Genomic DNA, 16771 nt, shown 5'->3' with positions numbered 1-16771 from the left:
TCAACTTCTTTGTCTTGCACATAATATTCAAATATTCAATCTTAAGAAGACCACTGTATCATTTTGGCTTTCTTCTACATGTGTGTGCTGATATACTTACTAACATATTCCTATATAATCATGTTTGGTCTTATTATTTCTACGTGTGTATGTTGATATACTTACTAACATATTCCTGTATAATCATGTTTGATTTTATTATTTCATGTGGTCTTATTATTTCTACATGTGTGTGCTGATATACTAACATATTCCTGTATAGTCGTGTTTTGGTCTTATTATTTCTTACTTAAAAAACCCTGCCATCCAAACCAGGTAGTCAGAAAGATTCCCTCTTTTCCACCTTCCTAACTCCAAGAACTAGAAAGTCAGTTTTACAGCCTGACTTCAAACACTGGATTGTGATGATAAATTTCTTTGCAATCCTTTTTGGCCTGGCGTTCTTGGTAGAACTCAAGAATGGAAGCCAGCCTGGATCCTCCAAACCAGACTGTGTATCACTGCACGTGGAGTGTACTGACTTATACATGAGCAGGTTCTGGCTTCGATGCACCACCACTCAATTCCTCAGTGAATTTCAGCCTGGCATCTACACTTCTTTACAATCTCTCTGCAGATGACATCCAAAGTCCCCGATTAGAGTTGAACCTCCAAAGAGGACAATGTTCTTGTAGAGAGGATGTCTGACATCAATAGGACAATTCTAAATTACTGGATCTACAATTTCAGAAATAGGTTGTGTAAAAAACAAAGATTTCAGGTCCCAAGCACTTCTCCTAACCAACATAGAAACTTCTTTCGTAGAGAGAGCAGTGATTTCAGTATACTGCTTACTCCACTTTGGCCCATCTGTATTCTACTTGTTAGAATCTTTTGCTAAATCTGGGCAGATGTAGTATAGTGCTCCCTTACTGCCTTAGTTTCCAGGGATTATTCTGGAGGGATTCCTACTTCTTGGTCTCTCAGTGGTTGCTGAATAAAATACTTTCTGATGTTCTGTCTTGTCCTGCTATTGGAATGTGTTTAATATAGCCGCCAATCACATACCCCTCAGCCATAGGAACCACATGAATGATACCATCTCCACGGTCTATTACTGTACCAGTGAATATCCATTCTCAATCACGGATAGCCTGTATAGCAATGCGCAAGCCCAGAACACTGAAAGGTTGATTCCAACATATTTCAGCAGTATATTCTCTGTTTTTTGGAGTATTCAGTGGTGGTTCTGTCAAAAGAAAATGATGGTCTTCAGGTTCTGTCCTTAGAAAAGATCATGTTCCATCAAACTTTCCATCAAGCCCAATCGTCCATTATACCAAGGCGAATTGGCCAGTTTGTTTGTGTATGTAGGTTTTTCTATTGTTTCATCACCAGTAATGGAGGCTAGATCGTCCAAACCTTTCATGGCCCCTTCTTTGAGCCTGATCATCCACTTTTGCTGACTCCTTAATAGCAATACAGGAAGGAGATGCCTGTATTTCCAACATATCCTAGTTTTGTATACCCCATACCACAGTCCACCACACAGGCCAGTGGTCGTCCTGTCATCTTTCTCCTCACCTGCTGCTGTCTGCTCCGTGCTGGTTGGGGCCAGAGATTGGTGGCAGGAGATACAAGCTCTCTCTCCATCCACAGCTGAGCTGCCCTCTCTCTCCATCCAGCAGTTCCCCCCTGGGAAGCCGAATCAGGAGCCAGAAGGCAGCAGCTTGGTCAGAGGCTACCTACTTCAGCAATCTAGGCAGCCAAACAGTGTTAGGCCAGCCCTGTCTTGGCCTCGTCCCCTTTTCTCTTTGCTCTTCCTCATTCCCACCCCCACTGTCAAGCTTCACTTTTCATAAACCAGCATATTTACCCAGTTCCTGATTGGGGCTATTCCCTGGTTGTCCTACCATCATACACCATAGTTTAATGTATATACTTGGACATATATCTTTTTGCATTTTCAGAGCTATGTCATTGAAGCATATAACTTAGAAGTGAGATTGTGGATCACAGGATAAATGCGTATGTCTCTTTGTGCCAAGTTGCCCTTCACATTTTCCATTCCCATCAGCAATGCTGCCTCGTAGCCTCAGCCAATCTGGTAAGTGTGAAGTGGTCTCTCTACACACTTTTGTTAATTTCAGTTAATCCTCATTGAATTAAGGTCTATTTGCATTTTTTTCCATGAACTGTCTGTTAGTATCTCCATCCTCATTTTCTTTAAGACTGATGATGTTTTTCTTCTCCATTTTTCTGAAGTTCTACAATCCTTCCCACTTTGTTATTTCTCTTTTTATTTTATTTGTGATATTTTAAAAGTGTAATAAACTATTGCAATCGTTCTTATTACTTCTGGATTTTAAAACATAGGGGAATTTTTGCAGCTTTCAGATTATACAGGAATTCACTCATGTTTTCCAGCGGGTATTAAATGTTTATTTTTTTTTAATTTAAATCTGCTTCATTTAAAAATTAATTTAGTCTATGCTATGAGAAATTTTAATTTTTTTAGCAAGACTGTATAGTTAGCCCACACCAAGCACATAAAGGTCCATTTCTTCCCTTGCCCCATGGACTTGAAATGCTTCTTTCACTGAATATTTAAATTGCAGGAGTCTGTGTTGTAGCCTAACTGGTAAAGCTGCTGCCTGCAGCACTGGCATCCCACATGGGCGCTGGTTCATGGGTTCGTGTCTCAGCTACTTTACTTCCAACCCAGCTCCCTATTAAAGCGCCTGGGAAAGACAGCAGAGAACAGCCCAAGTGCTAGGGCCCCTACACCCACGTGGGAGACCTGGAAGAAGCTCCTGGCTCCTGGTTTCGGATCAGTGCAGCTCCGGCCATTGCAACCATCTGGGGAGTGAACCAGCAGATGGAAAGCCTCTCGCTCTCTCTAACTCTGACCTTCAAATACATAAGTAAATCTTTTTAAAAAATTGCATGTACAGTAGGACCTAGTTCTGGATTTTTAGTCTTTTCTATTGGTGTATCTATGTACCGGTATCAAAATATTGTCATTTAAAGGGTATGTAGTATGCTTTTATGTCTATTATTGCTAGACTCCTTAACCATTACTTGTCTCTTACAAGTTTTCCTGGTTATTCATACCCATTTATGACTCTAAATGATTTTTATAATTAACTTGTCAAGCTCCAGAAAAAAATGCCTGTTCATATATTTTTCATGTTGGCTAGGATTGGGTTAAATTTATAAACTTGTGAATATCTGACATCTTATTAGATTAATTGTTTAAAATGTTTTTGACATACATAATTGTCCATATTTATGGGGTGCCCAGAAAGGGTTTCATACATGCATTCATTGTGTAATGAACAAATCATGGTCATTAGCACTTCTTCGCCTCAAACATGGATCTCTTTTTTGTGGTGAGACTATTCAAAATCCTCTCTTTTAGTTACTTTGAAATAGAGAAGATATTAATATTTTGTTGGCCTTTTTTGCAGCCTATTCCTGCTTGTAATGTATCAAAATTCATACCAATCAATGAGTTCTGGTTGCCAAGGAGAATTTATTTTGTGCATCTGTATGTCATTCTTTGTCCGAAAGTTGAACAAAAACATAAACAAGAGCAGTAAGACATTATTGTTGACTACAGTCACCCTACCATACCGAGCCAGAACTTGTTTCTCCCATTTCACTGTAGTTAAGTCTTTAGAACAAGAATATACTATGCATTTCCATTTATTCATGTATTTTTTTGCTCTTTCAGAAAGTTGCATAGTTTTGCTCACATATTTTGAATAGTTCTTGTGAAGTTCTGGATTTTTTTTTTTACTATTGCACAAAATCTTGTATCTCCAAATAGATCTTCTAACTGACATATGTATATGTATATACGACTTCTCAGTCTTTTTATATCTTAAATTTCATCACCCCTTTCTCAAGCTTAAGTTATAAGTTTAGGTGAGTAAATATGATAAATTGAGAGTTATTCTTTCCCTCTGAAGGTGTTACTCTTTGTTCATTGTCATTAGTGCTGCTAATGGAAAGTCTTCTTTCAATCAAATGGCCGCTAACACACATGGATGTATAATCTTTCCTTTGTCACTTTTACTGTGACCTTTTCATCTTTGCTTCTTTGCTTTGAATGATTTCACTTTGTATTTGTTTAATTGATTGTGTTATATGCTAAACATACTTCTGGTTCTGTGCAGTCAAGCTGTTTTTCATTTGAAAGATTTTCATTAATTTTATCTTCTAAGTATTGCTTCATGCCCTACCCTTCATTCTCACCCTCTGAAAATTGCATTCTGCAAATGTGGCAGCATCTCAGTCTGTCTTCTATAGCTTTTATCTTCTCTTCTATATTTCTATTTATTTTTATTGATCTGTCCCATCCTGCATTCCTCAGAGATTTTTCATAATTCAATAATTTGCTCTTTTGGTGTAGTCTTTTATGTTAAAAATTTTCTGACTTTCTGAGATTTAATTTCCAAGATTATAATGGGTTTGTTTTCAAATATGCCAGGTCTTTTAAAGTATCTGTTTTTAGTTCTTAATTCTTTTGGTCAGTTAGATGCATTTAACACACTTATTTTCAAATTTTCATCATACTGTTATATAATTTCCTATAGGGTGAATTTCTCTTTCAACAGTTCACTTTGTTGATTGTCTTAAATTGCATTAGAGTTCTTGTATTTTGAAATTTTGTAGCCTCTTTTTGTTTCTTTCTTTTACTTACCTCTGTATTACTTCCCTTTATTTTTTAACTTGTCTCTTCTTGTCCCTCTGTGATCCCAGTACAAAGATGGTTCTAACAAATGACATTTTGGGGTTCTTTCCTCACCATGATCTCAGGAACCTGACAAATTCAGTAAAAGCCAGCAGGTGGCTTAGTTCAACCCCAGATTCCAAGGCTCTGTGTCTTTCCTTTTACTTCTCTGGACCTGCAACTTGATTCTAGTTGTAGCCTCAGGCAAAAATCTGCATAATTTTTTAGGCTCCTTCCATAAGGGATGAGTTAAGATCGGACTCCCCTGGACCCTGGATTCACACTCTGAGCCTGCCTGCATTTTGCTGACTTGTGTATATCATTCTAGTATCTTTGGCCACACCGTAGCTAAATTTCTGCCTACCATTGCTTATTCTTGGGTTCAGAGTTCAGCAAACCCATAGCCTCAACCCATCTCTAATTCATGGATATCTCTCTTGTAGTTAATATCATTTTTCCATCACATATAATTACTATGTATTGGGGTCAGACAGAGTTTTCACAGGAAGCATCACTAAAGATGGTTGGTTGCAAGTCCATCTAATGCTGATTCTTTTTGTCATTTACCCTGGATTTAATATCTATTGTGCTGCATATGACTGTCTCAATCTAGGTCACTTGCCTGTAGCAATATTTTAAGGGAGCCTAAGAATTATCTGGTGTTTTCAGCTCTTATATATATAGAGGGAGATCTACTTCCCACCAAAACTCATGATTTGGTGATTTCCCAAACTTGGAAAGGGGATTCAGATTTAGAGCTGCCAATCAAAGTATCTACTCATACTATAGCATACAACCTGGAAACCTTTGAAGAGAAATCTTCTATCTGACCATTACATATATTTCTTCCTTTCTATACTAAACCACATAAATACTCAGACATCAATGAACTAAAGTTTGATCTCCATGCAGTGCAGAGCTATAGACCCTACCCTACAGAGTAGCATGACCACATGAAGCAGGGCTTTTTGCTAAACGTATGACTTGAAATTTCACAATGGCCTGATTTTATACTTTATAATAGCTTTTAATCTGCATTGGTTGGAACTCTAGAGGCCCATCTGTTCTTAACAGAAGACTTTGTCAACTTTATATTTTTATGGCACTACTGTAATTGCAGGTTTTTGTGATATTTGTAGAGTTTGAGCTGAATATAATGAGAAAAATAATCTATAAAAAGGTTTGGGACACCATCAACTTTTTAGCAGTTACCATGTGAATCACAGATGCTAGGGACATTTAATGATTTAATTATATTGAACTTGAGGCTCTCTTTCCAGTTTTGAAACTTGAAAACTTTTGCCATCAAAGGTAATGGGTAAAAGAAAAAAAGAATGGGATTTCTAGATTCTGTTTCCCCTCCTATGTAAGACAAAGTTTCCATTGCCTTATGCCCACTGGGAAAGATTATGAAAGAAAGAAAGGTGGGAGTCAGGTAGGGAAGGAGAGAGAGAGAGAGAAAAGAAGGAAGGAAGGAAGGAAGGAAGGAAGGAAGGATAGAGGGAAGGAGGGAGATTGTTGTTCCATGGGTTCTATGAGAATCTACCTTTATAAATTCTGTATATAAAATGAAAGTGTTGAAGGAGAATTCTCTTGAACCTTTGTTGATGGCTCCAATCTTTTTCTTAATAAGCCAATTGTGAATGAATATTCTTCTCCAAGACCTATACCTGTCTCTATAATGGTCAAGGCTTGCAGATTCTCTTTCCAGATTTTGGAGTGTCACTGAAATTCCAACATGGTATTTGATTTGCTTTCCATACTGATTTTCATTAATAATTAAGGCAACATCTGACTCTGTGAAGCAACACTGTGAGAATATTAAAGCATTTCACCTGAGAAGATAAAGTACCTGTAAAGATCATTTACAGTCTCTGCAGTATGACTCATTACTGCTTTATATTCTGGGGGAATTTTCTTTATCTTTTGATTTCTGTTTTAGGGATCATGCCCCTAGAACATGAGCATGAATTTTCCATGTATTCAAGAGATGAGCAGTTCTACTGATAGACTGGAATTTGGTGATGCTCTCTCATCTCCTTCTCTGAATATTTGCCCCTATGATGTTTCTCCTTAAAAAAAAGTGTACCACCTTAAACTGGATATTGGTTAAGAATAAATTCTCTGTACCTTAAATATATATGACACTACTTTGGAGTACTGAAAGTGTTCTCAAGGTAGAGTTGGATATAAACAATCTTGGGATCTAAGTTGGGGAGTGAAGTAAGCAATGTGTATTTTATAGAGCTGGTGCTGTGGCTTAGCTGGTAAAGCCGCTGCCTGCAGTGCTGGCATCCCAAAGGAGCACAAATTCGAGTCCTGGTTGCTCCATTTCTGATCTAGCTCTCTGCTATGGCCTGGGAAAGCAGTGGAAGATGGTCTAAGTCCTTGGGCCCTTGCACCCATGTGGGAAACCAGGAAGAAGCTCCTGGCTTCTGGCTTTGGATCAGCACAGCTCCAGCCATTGTGGCCATTTGGGGAGTGAACCAGTGGATGGAAGACCTCTCTCTCTGTCTCTCTGTCTCTCTCTCTCTCTCTCTCTCTCTCTCTCTCTCTCTCTCTTCCTCTGCTTAGGAAAAGCAACTAAACAGGAACTCAGAAAGAGAAAGCAAGAGCTAGAGCAAGAGTGAGAGCAAGAATTGAAGAGAGAGAAAGAGGGAGAGAGAGAGAGAGAGGGAGAGAGAGAGAGAGATGGAGAGAGATTTGGAGAGAGGGAGATAAAAAGAATCCTGCACCTGCTAGCTAGTTCACTCCCCAAATCTCAAATGCCCACAACTGCAGGGACTGGGCCAAGCTAAAGCCAAGAATTTGGAACTCAATCCAGGTGTCTCATGTAGGTGCCAGGGATCCAGGGACTTGAGCCGTCACCTGCTGCCTCCCACAGTATACATCAATAGGAAATCATATTGGAAGTGGGGTAGCCAGGACTCAAATTAGCCATTGCGATATGAGATGCAAATGTTCCAAGCAACATCTTAACTGATGCACTAAACACCCAACCTTACACAGATTTTTTTCATGATGGTGAAACACAGAAATATTTTGAAAATTTTCTCCATAGTGGTATATTTATAGTGGAATAAATATATAATTTATTTAATTAACCCCATATATGTGGTTATATTCTTTCTCTTTTTTAAGGGGAAACAATTTATTTCAAGAAGTTAGCATCTTGGGGAAAGAGAGATCTCTTAATATAAATATGGAAAATAACATGAACATAAATTAGTGCTGTATTTAAGAAAGGTACATTGTCACTTGGCATCAACAAAGTGAAACTGAACACTATTGTATCACTAAATCCTAACTCCTTGGCTTTTCATCTTTGAAGCAGTGATTACTGTAAGTCTATACCAAGCTTACATACAAGCAAATAATCTAAACATGCCACTTGTCATTTTTTTGAAGATTTATTTATTTTACTTTGAAAGTCAGAGTTACACAGAGAGAGGAGAGGCAGAGAGAGAGAGAGAGGTCTTCCATCCAATGGTTCACTCCCCAATTGGCCACAACGGCCGGAACTGTGCCAATCCAAAGCCAGGAGCCAGGAGCTTCCTCTGGGTCTTCCCACACGCATATAGGGACCCAAGGACTTAGGCCATCTGCTACTGCTATCCCAGGCCACAGCAGAGAGCTGAATCAGAAGTGGAGCAGCCGGCGCCCATATGGGATGCCGGCGCTTCAGGTCAGGGTGTTAACCCGCTGAGCCACCCACCAGCCCTGCCACTTGTCATTTTGCTTAATGTTTTCAGAATTAAAATTAAGCTGTTTTATTTCAGAGGGGAGAAATAGGTTTGAATCACGAGTTTAATCCCTTTTCTAGGAGAAGGCCCTGGTCACACTATAATAAAAATGAGTAACAAAAACAGATGAAGAAAACAGGCTAGATCCAAAATGAATAGGTAACATTAATGCAAAGTTAATACATAGACAAAGGTGGAATTACAAAGTAACTTTCAACAAAACATAGAATGAAAACTAATGCTCACTCTTAGATCACACACACTCCTATCACACTGCTACTACCCACCACAAACCAAACCTTTGGAAAGAATTGATGTTTTTCCTATACCAAACCAAGGAGTAGGGTACAGTAGAAGTCTAGAGAAAGCTGGACCAGTAGCTCTTCCTTAAGGAGCACATGAGAAAGGTAGAGGAAGAGGCGTGGAAATAGGAATAAAAGTGTATACAATAATACTTTGCATGAAATTTTAATGGTCAATCTATGAAAAGACATGGAGAAAACTTAAATGCACATTACTAAGTGAAAGAAGCCAATCTGAGCAGGCTACATACTGTATGATTACAACTATGGCATTCTACAGATGAAAACCTATGGAGACAGTGAAATGATCAATGGCTGCCAAAAGTTGAGGAGTCAGGTAGGAAGGGATGAGTATATGCAGTGTGGGGATATTTAGGGCAGTGTAACTCTTACACATGTGAAAATTATAAAGCCAATTTGGAATGCAGTGTAAAACTTATATCTAAACAAAAACCTATATATGAATGTTTATAGCATCTTTATTCAAAGTTGCCAAAATGGCAAACGACCAAGGTGTCCTTCAGTAGGTGAGTGTGGAAACAAGCTGTGGAATATCTGGACAATAGGATAGTATTTAGTGATACAAAGAAATGGTTTCTCAAGCCATTAAAGACATGAGGGAACCTTACATGCATACTGCTAAAATGAAATAAGCCAATCTGAAAAAGCTATGTACTGTAGCATCCTAACTACATAGGAAATAAGTACTGCTACAGAGACAGCAGAAAATAGTATCAGTAAGAGTCAGGATTGGAGGAAGGCTGAGTAGATGGAACACAGGGGATCTTTAGGCCAGTATATCTGTGCTGTATGATACCGTACTGATAAATACACAACACCATGCATTTGTCAAAACCTATAGAACTGTACAACACAAGGAGTGAACCTTAATGTAATCTGTGGACTTCAGTTAATATTAATGTATTGATATAGCTTCTCCAAGAATAACAAATGTACTACATCTTCACAAGATGTTAATAATAGGGAAAACTTTGAGGGAGGAGCTGAGTGTAAGGAACTCTATACTTTTCTCCTCAATATTTCTGAAATACAGATCTAAAAATATACTTGCCCTATGACCCTTCTCATTGGAGCATGGTGATTAGACCGTGCCCCTTTACAGGATGTCTGTAGACACCTACCAGCCAAGACACAGAGTTAGCTCTTCATTACCAGGGTTGAATGGCAGCCAGATCACTCATGCTATCTTGGTGCCCTCAGGGGATGTGGAGGATGGGCATGTTTTCTTTTTCTGTGGTGTTTGGCTTTGGTAGAGTTGGTATTGTCAAAAAAAAAAAAAAAAAAGGTGTTATCATGCAGGTCTGACCCCTCCCGAGTGCCCTGGCTGAAAATAGAAGGTCAGGTGTATCCTTTTCTTTTTCTCTTTTTGCTATGCCCATTGGTATTTCTGGCTTTAGATCTTCTCCTGTTCCAAGTCTGGGGTATACAGGAGGTAAAACAATGGTAACAATAGTTCAGAAGGCTCACTAAAGGGTCACTCCTTGAATCCTCAGGTCCCTAGATAGTCTACCTTTCTTTCTCAACCATTTGGAGTCTTCTGATATTTGTTTCATTTATTTTATGGACATTGTTTAGCAGTGACAATGAAGAGACACTATGCTAAATGTGCTTAAGGCATATTTCCCTGTCCACCATAAATTTTGATGTTTTCATTGTCACACAGTTGAAAATATTTTCCAAGTTTCCTTGGGATTTCTTCTTTAAGTCATATATTCTTTAAATGACTGTTGTCTGATTTTCAAATATTTTTGATTTCCTAAATTCTCTGTTGTTGGTTTATAATTTAGTTATTTGTTGTCAAAGGACATTCTTAGTTTGATCGCAGCCCTTTCAAATTTATGTAAATTGTTTTATGGTCTAGCATTTGATCTTTCCTGGAGAATGTTCCATGGGTACTTTAAGAAGAGTGTATATTGTGCTCTTATTGGGTCAAATGCTCTATAGATGCTGGTTAAGTCACCACTGGTTCATGGTGTTGTTGGACTCTTCTGTATACTTCTTGAATTGTTGGTTACTTGTCTTATCCATTATTGAAAGTAGAATATTGAAATCTCCAACTATTATTGTTGAATTGTGTATGTCACCCTTCAATTCTGTAATTTTTGCTTCATCAGCACTGCTGTTAGGTATATGTGTTTATAACTATTATATTTTCCTGACAAATTACCTCTTCTGTCATTATAAAATATCCTTTTTTTCTCCTCTAGTGATCTTTGCCATACTTTGTGTGACATCAATATGGTCAGTCCTGTTCACTTCTGGTTACTCTTTGCATAGTATATCTTTTTCTCTCATTACCTCCAACCTATTGGTATCTTTGAATCTAGGATATGTTTCTTATTGATAGTAAATACGATGCTTTCTTTAAAATCTAAGCTGACAATCCCTGCCTTTAGACTGGAAGGTTTAAATAATTTATATTGAATGTTATTAATATGATTTGACTTGTATCTGATATTTTGCTATGTGTTTTGTACATAACTCATATTTTTGAGTTCCCTTTTACTCCCTTTAATGCCTTCTTAAATGCTATTTCTGGTTTGCAGAAGTCCATCAACTGATGACTGGGCAAAGAAATTGTGGGGTACATAGATAGACTGGAATACTACTCAGCTATCACAAGGAATTAAATGCTGTCTTTTGTAACAAAGTGGATGCAACTGGAAGCCATTATATTTAGTGAAATAAGCCAGTCCCCAAAAGACAAATACCATATGTTTTCCCTGATGTGTAGTAACTAATAGCGTACCAAAAATGTAATGTATAGGAGTGAAATTGACATTTTGAGTTTTGATGATTGTTCACAGCCTTTGTCTCTACTGTTGAGGAAGAGTGTATTTTTCTTATTACTGTTTGTTCACCTCTTTACTTAATGTAGGGTCAATCTTGTGAGTATAAAGTAAACTGAAAGCAGATCATTACAAAAATTAAAAGAAAGAATAAGAAAGGAAAGGGAGGAAGGGTGGCTGCATGAGCAGGAGGGAGGTTAGGGTGAGAAGTATCACTGTGCTCCTAAATCTGTATATATGAAATCCATAAAATTTGTTCACCTTTAAAATTAATAAAATAAGATATAATAGAATTTAGTGTGGAAGTCATGCTTTATAAAGAATCAAAGCAGTTGCCAGTGCCATGTTTTGGCTTTCCTCTACTAGTTTCTGAAAATTAGCTCTGAATTCTGGATTGTTTCCTTAGGCTGAGAATGAATTTAGCAGACTTATATAATGTTGTCAGTGTGAAGCCCATTGTCTTGTTAATTAACTGTGCCACACTCTTTCTGGTTTTGACCCCAGATTATTATGGCATTATTTTGAAGAATGAAGTAATCCCAGGGCTTGGCTTGTTTTACCCAAATCTTGGTTGATATGAATAATAATGTAGGGTTTAACAATTAGCTAGCTCAGACATGGGCCAAGTGCATAAGAAATCTGTGAGCTTTTGTGTCTGATGTCTTTCTGCTTGAAAAGCTTTCCCCTTCCCACAAGCCTTTAAACTCAGCCAAAGAGAAAATGACATTTCCAAAAAATATCCTAGATCTGTATTGTTCAGAATGAAGCACTCCTTCCCTTACATTACCAAAAGAGTTTCCTGATGGACTATTAGAGAGGATTGCCTTTTTTCCCCTACTCCCTGAACTCTGCCTGCTCTCGCTAGATTTACTCTTCATGGAAGACAAGTTGCTTAATATAGTTGATAAGTTTGGGGAAAATAAACTGGACGTTCTTAGCTCAGCTCTACCCTTTTGCTCTTTGAGAGCAGTCTTGCTTTCAGGGTGCACAAAGTCTACTCTGAAACTCACAGGCAGAGTTTCTACCCCATTTTGCCTGGGACAGAGTGATTTAGTCTGCTGGGGTAGCCAGCCATTACCCCCCAACTTTGTTTCCTTGAAATCAGTAGTAATATTCCTGTTTTCCTTCCTGATTTCTGTCTCATCGCTGTCGAAATTATATGTCTTTTTCCTTCAATGATTTGATTATGCAGCTAGATGTAGATATATTTGAGTCTATCGTACTTGGGTTTCATTGAGTTTCTTGGATGTGTCATTTGGTTTTCATCAAATTTGGGAAGTTTGGGGCCATTATTTCTTCAACTATTCTTTTGTTTTTCTTTCCCCTCTTCTTCTGGGCCTTCCATTATGTATATGTTGGTACACTTGATGATATTTCACAGACCATTTAGGCTGTATTAATTTTTTTTTTCTATTCCTTAGGTTGGATGACCTCAACTGATCAATTTTCAATTTCACTGATTCTTATGCCTGCTCAAGTCTTTTTTTTTCACTTCAGTTATTGTCAACTTCAGCTCCTGATGTTATATTTCATTCTTTTATATAATTTCTGTGTTGTCATTACTAGTCTGTATTTCATGAGACACTCTCATGCTTTTTCTTTTCCTTATTTGTTTGTTTGTTTTTGAAAAGATATCCTTTGGCTCTTTGAATATATTTATAATAACTGTTTTAAAGTCTTTGTTTTGTAAGCCTGAAGTCTGGGCACTGTCAGGAACCATTCGTATCCATTGCCCCTTTTCCTGTGTATGAACCATACTTTCTTGTGTCTCCATGTGCTCCCAATTTTTTGTTGCAAACTAGATAAGTTAGACAGTACAAGATGGGAACTCTGGAAGTTAGATTCTTCCTCTGCCCCAAAGTTTGGCTTCCTGATATAGTTTGTGTGTTTAGTGAGTTTCTTGAACCTAAATTTCTAAATTCTGTCATCTGTGCCATGTATAACCCTGAAATTCCTGTTCCTTCACCCTTCTAGTGATAAGCCAGTAACTAAACTGAAATTACTTTAAATACCAGGAACCAAAAAAAAAAAAAAAAAAAAAAGCCCTCCATCTTTGCTGAAGTGTGTGTTTTGAGGCATAATTTTAGCACTCAGCCTAGCAGTTTACAACTCTGCTAGAGCTGCCACTTTCTGCTTGTACAGAACCTGAAGGTCAGCCAGAATTAAGAGCTTCTGGCCCTTTGGGGTCTTTCCTGAGCACGTACACAGCCCCAGACATGCATATAGCCATCTCTGTTCCTAAGGTATGGTGGGGCTTTTTAAACTCTTATTATCCGAAGTGTATCTGCCCTAGTCTTCCCCTCACTCATTTTGGTTAGCATATTGTTTGCCTCAACAGCTATCCATTGTCTTGTGTGACAGTGACAAAAATGTTTACCTGGAAATGTTTCTGAACTGCACCCTCCACCCTGCCCCAGGTACTTGTTAACATGTAAGGTGAGTTCTGAGTTAGATGAGATAAAAACAAATTTCTGGAGTCAGCTTTCCAAAGACTAAACAGGAAGATCAGTGAAGGGCAATCTTTACAAATCATGCTCATTCTATTCCTTTAGTATTGGTACTGGGACTGCAGGATGTTATTGTCAAGGCTACTGCTTGACCTAGAGAGAAAGGATGGGACTAATGTAAGTTAAAACCCCACAATGCTCACTCTAATTATAAAGATTCAGTTGTTTTTCTCTAATAAGTGCTCCCGGTTGTTGTAAGCTTTTGTTAGTTTTCAGAGGTTCAAACATACTTATTCTGACAAGGGCATTTTTTCCCAGTTTTTTACTTGCTATTATTGAGAGATGCACTTTCGGAGTTGCTTACTCTACTTTTTCTGCTGATGTCATCCATCTGCACACATACTTTTAATCAAAATGAGTCAGGTACATAGAAGAGGAAATGCATTTACAGGTCAACAGGTTGTTTGTCAAATTGTCTTTTCAATTTCTCTTCCGTATGAGAAAACATTTTTCCTCAGACTTAAGAAAATGAACTATGATTTGTACTGTGATTCAGATTTTATGTTTCAAATCTGTGCGTGGGCAGACATATCCCTGGAGATACCCAGTGAGTGCTAGAGTTGTCCCATCCCAGCAAGATGAAATGAGAGTGCTGGGACAAGATAAAATAAAATGTGATGGATGTGAAAGAAGATGGGTGGTGAGTGCTTATCCAAGTTATAGGTAATGGGTAGACTCAGCATAAGTAAATCAAACTTGAGCAGCCTTATCTAGTGCTTTTTGCCACCTCAAAATGGGCATTTACCAGTAAATTTTTACCAGTAAAAAAGTCAAATTAAGGACTCAGTTTATCTCCTGTAGAAGTCAAATTACTTTTGTATTACTCTAAAATACAGAGGATGAAAACAAAGTCTAGAAGCTTCCTTCTTGCAGAGCCAAACCCTGTAGCAGGGCCACACTGTGGCTAAGTATGTGTTAAGAAATGTGTTTAATGATTCTCTTGACACTTTTATTCTCAAGTGAATGCCCCGCTTATTACTGGTAATCGATTGATGGAGTCATAGTATATTAAAGTTTATTCAGCCAAGCCAAAACTAGATTGCAGTACATACCCTTTGAAGTACCATCAACAGATCATCAGATGAAGCATAGATAACCTGTTCATTATAAAAGACTTTGTTCATTCAATGACCTTTGGGAAAAATTTGGTGAACTGGTACAAAATTAACATTAGACTGAAGGACTAATTTCCTAGTGCTACACAGCACAGTTGGGTGACTATAGTTCACAATAACTTGGTAGATATTTTATGAAATACTAGAAGAAAAAAGTTCAAAGGCTCCAACTGTAAAGTAATGTCAAAGAAGGGGAAATGCTGATCACTCCAATTTGTCCAGTGCACACTGTATACATGTATTGACTTGTCTCCCTGTAGCCTATACATATGTACAATTATTCTTAATAAAACAATTTTGTGGTGGGCATTGAGGCCGCCATTTGGGATCCCTGCATCCCGTATGGCAGTGTCTGGACTTGATGCCAGTCTCCACTTTTGATTCAGCTTCCTGATAATGCACACTGTGGGAGGTAGCAGATGATGACTCAAGTATATGTCTCCGTGAAACTCACCTGGATGGAGTTCCCAGCTCCTGGTTTCAGTCTGGCCCAGCCCCGGGTTGTTGTGAGCATTTAGGAAATGAATCTGAGATGGAGGATTCTCTCTCTCTCTCTCTCTCTCTCTAATAAATAGAAATAAGTAAAGTTAAAAAAAGTTTTGAAATAAATTTACCACCATAATTATAAGCTGTTAAATCAATTTAATTTGCAATAAATCTTCATAGTAACGAAGTCTGATTTTTTCACTTAAAATTATGTTATTGTTAATTATTTTAAATATAAAATGTGAGTAGAGAATAATATAATGAATCCCATATATCACCATCTAGCTTTACAAACTATTCACATTAATTCCTTCTTTAATTACATATAATGATTTCCATAAGTAATGCTTACATTGTTGTTTATTTCTAAATGTTACATATTCTCTGATCCACAAGTCATCCAAGTGTGCATTTTAAATTTTCAAATGTGTGTATCTGTTTCCATTTCTCTTATTATTGTTGATTTGTAATTTAAATTCAATTGTGGCAAGCACATATTATCTATACCATATTGGTTCTTTGAAATATCTGAGACTGCAACATGGTATAAGGTAAATCTTTATAAATGTTTCATGTGAATTTGAAAAGAATATATATTCTCTCATTTGTTCTTCATAAACCCATTATATATAGGCTATTTTTTCCTATTCAAAGTTTTAAAAATATTGCTAACATTTTTGTCTCCTTTTCTGATAGAGGCATATTAAAGTCCCCAATAATTGTAGATTTCTCAACTTCTCTTTATAATCCCAGTTTCTGAAATATCAGAGATTTTTAAGGACATGGTATCAGGTCACTACAAGTTCTCAATTGTTATATCTTTATTTCTTTTAATGTGTATTGTTGTGAAGCATACTTGGCAAGATAGGCTATATAACTCTGCAGTGACAAATAATCCAAAAATCAATATCTTAAAGCAGTAAAAAGATTTTTTAGTTCATACTCACTCCATGGCTTGACCTTACTGGAGTTTTGTTTTAATACCTCACCTGCTTCTATGAACACCACAGCAGTAGGAAGAGAATATGGTGCCTGCGCAACAATTCTTAAAGCTTCCAACTGGAAATTACACATATCCCTTATGTTCCCTT

The 16771-nt window shown here is 37.5% G+C and overlaps 1 non-coding gene and 1 pseudogene across 1 annotated transcript; both read right to left on the bottom strand.

The window, feature by feature from the left end:
* Positions 1-374: 374 nt before the first annotated feature.
* On the bottom strand, positions 375-1551 carry LOC133752817 (actin-related protein 3-like; annotated as a pseudogene).
* A 1898-nt stretch (positions 1552-3449) lies between these two features.
* On the bottom strand, positions 3450-3577 carry LOC133753917 (small nucleolar RNA SNORA40). The gene has a single exon (XR_009865148.1). It is a non-coding gene; the product is annotated as a small nucleolar RNA SNORA40 (small nucleolar RNA).
* Between the last annotated feature and the right edge of the window lie 13194 nt (positions 3578-16771).

Source organism: Lepus europaeus, chromosome X, assembly GCF_033115175.1.
Source record: "Lepus europaeus isolate LE1 chromosome X, mLepTim1.pri, whole genome shotgun sequence".
In the NCBI taxonomy this organism is placed as follows: Eukaryota; Metazoa; Chordata; class Mammalia; order Lagomorpha; family Leporidae; genus Lepus; species Lepus europaeus.
The sequence above is the reverse complement of the archived record's forward strand: the minus strand, read 5'-3'. Positions and strand labels throughout refer to the sequence as shown.